This window comes from Capsicum annuum, unplaced genomic scaffold, assembly GCF_002878395.1.
Source record: "Capsicum annuum cultivar UCD-10X-F1 unplaced genomic scaffold, UCD10Xv1.1 ctg998, whole genome shotgun sequence".
In the NCBI taxonomy this organism is placed as follows: domain Eukaryota; kingdom Viridiplantae; phylum Streptophyta; class Magnoliopsida; order Solanales; family Solanaceae; genus Capsicum; species Capsicum annuum.
This window is the reverse complement of record NW_025896076.1, coordinates 2,396,149-2,402,223: the sequence shown is the minus strand read 5'-3', so window position 1 is coordinate 2,402,223 and position 6,075 is coordinate 2,396,149.

Below are 6,075 nucleotides of genomic sequence, written 5' to 3'. Positions count from 1 at the left end.
CTACTGCAGGGATGGAGCTTGTGTCTCAAAACCTATGGTGTAACATGAAAAGAAAGCACCATAGTGCAAATGCGTCAGTATAACTGGAGTACTGAGTATATGAGGAAGGTAGGCTGAACATAAAGGGTTTCATGCATGAACAACATTGACTGAGTAATATGAACGTGGGAGTGCAAACACACATATATAGAAACTGGGATCATGAATACGTGATAGCATGACCTGTAAGCTAATACATAGTTTACTGATAACTGTCATGACTGATACTGAAACTGATAACATAGACGACTGTATCTGACAGTCCTGTATATACCAAAATATGAAGAATGCCCTGAGTTCATTTATGGAGACTGATACTGAAATTATGGGAAGTAGTATTTAACTGACATGCCCCATGTATGATGTTATGGCTAAGCTGGGGTCCAATCTCTGCCCCAACTAGAAGGGTGTCAATATCGTGCCACGGGTAATGATAGCCTGTGAGTGACCCTTATCTGGCGGGTACTCAATGAGAACGGTGGGAACCCTAAACTGATGGGTTAAGCCACCTCATCAACCTTAATCTGATGGGTTAAGATGTCCCAACCTACACTGGCTACGTAGTTCTAGAACACAATAATGACTACTAAGAATCACACCCTGAACTGGCGGGTGAGTTCCCATCCTTGGGTTTATTCGGTGCTAACCTCTACTCCCATCTGGAGGGACTGTACATGAATAACTGACTGTGCATGACTTAATCTTACTGAATTTTATTGATTGGCGGAATGTTACTGATATCTAACAACTGACTAAGATCATAAGGTTTTCTTGAGTCATATGACTGACTGAAGTCTGTGGAATCATAGCTTGAGTTTGGATATCGTGAAACATGACATCGCTCTAGGCACACAGCAATAGTTTTCGGGTACAAGCACTCCCAGGACTCGATAGAAGGAAACTGACACACATGACATGACTTGATCACAAGATTTGAATCCACAATTCACAATATCATAAGTAAGGCTTTCATAATAAGAATAATTCTCAACAAACTATCATATGATCGGGAATGCACACAATATGTATATACTTTCATGGCTTCAATAACATGGTCATTCCATATTGTAACAATATCATGAGCATCTCGTACAACTTCTTTAATTCAAGACAATAGCACGGGATCACGTTGAACATAAACTTAGAACATGGAATAGTCATTTAGGACTTATTATGTCATAAAAGCATGATTTCTATTCGCTTAGGTATTTTCACAAACACCTTACATTCACATCTTAGGCATGGGTGGATTTATCAAAATTACAAATATTCAACCACCAATTTCACATATTTATACGTTAAATACCACCATATCCTCACAATAAAAATACAAAGATCCCATCTTAGACATCATCAAACTCCAACCATATGAATATCAACCACCAACAATATAAACATCATAATACAAAATTTAGAAGATGGTTCTTGATCTTCATGGACGAAAAGAGTCCATAAATTAACTTACGCATACCTAGTTACGCAACCCTAGTCGTTTTTCTCTTTTAGTGCTCTTGGATGATGAGCTTTGAGATGATAATAGGGTTGTAATATGTTTAGAAGCTATATATTTTATAGGGTTAAGTTTAGGGATGTGACTTAATTCCCCTTAAAATAACTCAAAACGGAGTGTTTTCGACACCTGGAACTGACTTAGGCCGCGCCCAAGTGATTGCCTAAGCTAGGTTGGGCGGCACCTAACCAATCGCCTATGTTTGGTTGGGCGACGCCTAACCAATCGCCTATTCTTACTGTCTCTCACGAAAATGGGTATAACTTTTTGCTTGGGTATTAGATTAAGGCTAAATTGTTATCCTTGGAAAGATAATTCGATTCTATACAATTTGGTGGGTATAAATAAGACAAAATACCACATTAACATCAAGTTATGCTAGTTCAAATATAAACCTTGCAAAATCAAACACTAAAACTTGATGGATTCAAAAATCTCTTAGCTTGTATTACCTTAAGTGACTCATATAAACATTCTTAATGCATCATAAGCTATCCTATCACTAGGATATTCATTGTAAGTCATGTACTCAAATATGAATCACAGGATAGTAGATTTCATATGTAGGAATACTTATTCACTTCCTAGCTTAGAAACATGTGGGGTATTACAAAGGTGTTAGGCATCCCTCAATCTCGTGGTTCAACAACGGTCTCTTGGTGGAGCCTATCAGCTAATTTGACATTACGAATGTATAAACCACACAAAAACACACAAAACAATCAAACAAACAAACAAACAAAACAAATCTAAAATTATAGTGTCCAGTTCAATTATTACAACCCGAAATAAAAAAGGTACTGAAAAGTAAACCTGAACTAATCCTAAACTACACTCCAATTCTTTACCCGTTTCCTTGGGCCTTCATCACGAATGTCTTCCGCCAATATAATAAGTCGGGGAATTCCCCGGTGAATAAATACAATATGTCTCGTGGCATTTCCCGACTAAATGAATACATTTTCAAAGGTAAGAAAGACAAACCATTCCACAAACATTCCAAACACTCACACAATTCAAAAGTTCTAAATTTTCCTACCAGAGCCTACTATTTGCCTACCCAGCTTAACCTAACATAATTCTATCACATTCAACATCATCAACGAATCAAAATTTACTTTTATCGAGACCAATCCCTTCCTACATTAATTTTCGATATAATTAATCAATTCTTTGACTATCAATCCAAATTTCCACATTCAAATCCAACATCAACCAACACAAAGTAAAAATTCAAGCATGTCAAACAATAAATCATCCATATTCACGTAAAAATTAAAGGGAAAAAAGATAGAATTAAACCTCAATGCTGCTTTCAAAATTAACATATTATTCTCATAAAATCTGGTAGAATCCATATCCGAAATACTCAATTTGAACCTCAACAACTCCAACTCCAACGCAGAATATATAAAAATCAACCATATAGATTTAAACAAACCGAAACAACATCGATACGGACCCCCCGAATTGCCACTTTTTACCATCTTACAATGGATGTCACCGAAATCAAATAGAAACAAGTTAAACTCGACTATTTCAAGTCGGATTTGGATTGAAACAGAGCTGGACAAACTATTCTTACCTTGCTAGAATTTCAGTGACCCTTGTGGTAACGAGAAACTTGGCACAACCTGGTGTCTGTACTATTTTCGATGAGAACCCACTGGAAAAAGGGGTTACTTGCTGGATCTTACTACTTTTCTCTCTCTCATTTCACTCAACTTCCTCTCTCTCCCTCCCTTTCTCTTTACTTATTTCTCTCTTACTCACTGATGTATGTACGTCTTCAGTAAGGAGTAATGTGTGTCTACAGTGTATATGCGATGGTCGGTGTCGCTGTATGTGTTTTGTGATGGAAAGAAAAAGAATACCCCATGTTCTCTATGTGTATTATGAGATTGTATATGGGTATGTGAAAATGGAAATGGTCAGGGGTCCTCCTTTTTTTGGTGATTGAGTAATCTGTGTATATATTGTGTGTGAAAATTTGTTAGTTATGGGCCCCTAGTATATTGTGCTGGTGTATGTATATTTGAGATGCGTCAATAAAATAGTAGATTAGAGGGTCACATGGGTAAGGTATGGGTAGTGGGTGAGATAAGGGTAGGTTGTTAGGATGATTAAAATAAGATAAAATTTGTTAGAGATTTGATAAGGGTTATTAATTTATTTTGTATTTTTGTAGAGTGTAATCACATGGGTGAGGGTGTATGATAACGTGAGGTAAAATGGATGAATTGGGTTTTGAGAGGGACAAAATTGGGTGTCTACAGGAACATAAAGAGTTGAAAATGCTAGGTACAAAGCAAGACTAGTTGCTAATGGTTACAATTAGGTTCTTGGTGTTGACTTCATAGATATGTTTTCTCCAGTTGTAAAGCATCGTTCGATTCAAACCTTACTTGGTATTATGGCCAAGAACAATCTTGAGCTTGAGCAGTTGGATGTCAAAATTGCATTCTTACATGGAGGACTTGAGGAGGACATCTATATTCAACAACCAGAAGGTTTTATAGTGTCAGGAAAGGAGGACTGTGTATGTTTGTAGAAAAAGTTCCTTTATGGCTTAAAATAGTCGCCTAGACAGTGGTATAAGAGGTTTGACTCTTTTATGAGTTCTCAAATATTCTGGAGGAGTAGTTATGATAGCTATATCTATTTTAAAGAGATAAGTGATGGTATGGTCGTGTATCTTTTCTTGTATATTGATGATATGTTGATAGTAGAAAATGATATGAGAGAGAATAAAAGTCAAAGTCCAACAAAGTAAGAAGTTTGATATGAAGGATCTAGGAGCAGCAAACAATATCCTTGGCATTTAATTTTGAGGGATAGAGAGAAGTGTAAGTTATACTAGAGTCATAGAAGAGATATTGTGAAAGTGTTTCTCAGGTTAAATGTGCAAAATACCAAACCTATTAGTACTCCATTGGCAGCTCATTTCAGCCTCTCTGCCATGTTATCTCTAAAGACAGATGATGAACGTGACTACATAACTCAAGTTCCATAGTCTAGTGTCATTGGGTTTTTTATATACGCGATGTTGTGTTCTGAACCAAATTAATCATTGAGTCAATGACATTAGCAGATACATGGCAATCCTTGGAAAGAACATTGGAAAGCAGTTCAGTGGAGTTTCAGATACTTGCATGGTTATATAGATATTTGTTTGCAGTGTGGGAAAAATAGAGATGGAGTGATCAAGTATTGGAGACCTTTACAAGAGTAGATCCCTTAAAGGCTATATTTTCACCATTGGTGTTTGTGCTTTTAGTTGGAAAGCTACTTTATAGACTACGGTTGCTACGTCAACTACCAAGGTAGAGTACATGGCTATTACAGAGGTTTGTAAGGAAGTTATTTAGTTGAAAGGTCTTCCTAGTGAACTTAGCAAGGACTTACAGATTACTAAGATCTTTTGCGACAGTTACAGTGTTATATTCTTTACAAAAGATCAGATGTTTCACGATAGGATGAAGCACATTGACCCAAATTTTTTTTATTCAACCCTGAAAAATTTGTCATGCAACCCATGTTTGAGATTTTTTAGGGGATCTGTGGTTGTAGCAGAGGGATTGGGCCATGATGGACTTGTATGTTTATAGGCATAGGATTTATTTGTACTCTCGTATTATATAAGTACAATTTAGTGTTATTTTTGGTGGTTTTATCATACGTCATTGAGAATTTCATCTCGTCCCTGTATTTCTCTCCATTATAGTGAATTTCCTCCTCCTCTACCCGTGGTTTTTTTCATCAAGGGTTTCCACGTAAAATCTGTGTTTTCTTCTGGTTTTCTATTGTTTGTGGTATTGCTTATTCTTGTCCATTTCACTAACACTCTAATTTTGGTCATAAAGCAATAACAATCCATAAGCGATAGCAAAACATTTAAACTCAAGCTTTTAATCATCCATTTGAATAGCCTATAATACGTCAAAAAATAATTTTCATGATGAGAGTGGAATTTTATAAATCATGCTCTCAATCACTTCTTGAAACTCATAACATATATGCATAGGATTCTAACTCTAGTTTAGGTGAAATCCCCATAGTAAATACCTAATTTCATCAAAAAAGAGTTCATGATGCATGCTCTTCAAACAATTTTCAAAACCCATTACATATACATACATATACATTTTTAAAATGAGAGTTAGGATAGTCCCACATACTTTTAGATGGAGAAACATCAAATAATAACCTTGAGTTTGAAATGTACTAGCTTTAGAATTGCAAATTCCCTTCTTGATGTTTTTTTAAGGAAGAGAATGAGGGTTTATGGCTTTTAATTTGTTTGAGGATGGATTTAGGTTTATATGACGGATTGGGGGAGTTATGGGGTGGGGGAGGGGGGTGAAAGGGTCATTTTGCCATTGATTTAATGGGAAAATGTGTTCTAACAACTAGGAAAGAATGTTACGCCTCAAACCCAAATACATAGTAAAATCTTCGCCTCACAACCCTAAACATGATGCACCAACATTGCCTAGCGACCCAATCGCACACCCCCGATAGTGTCT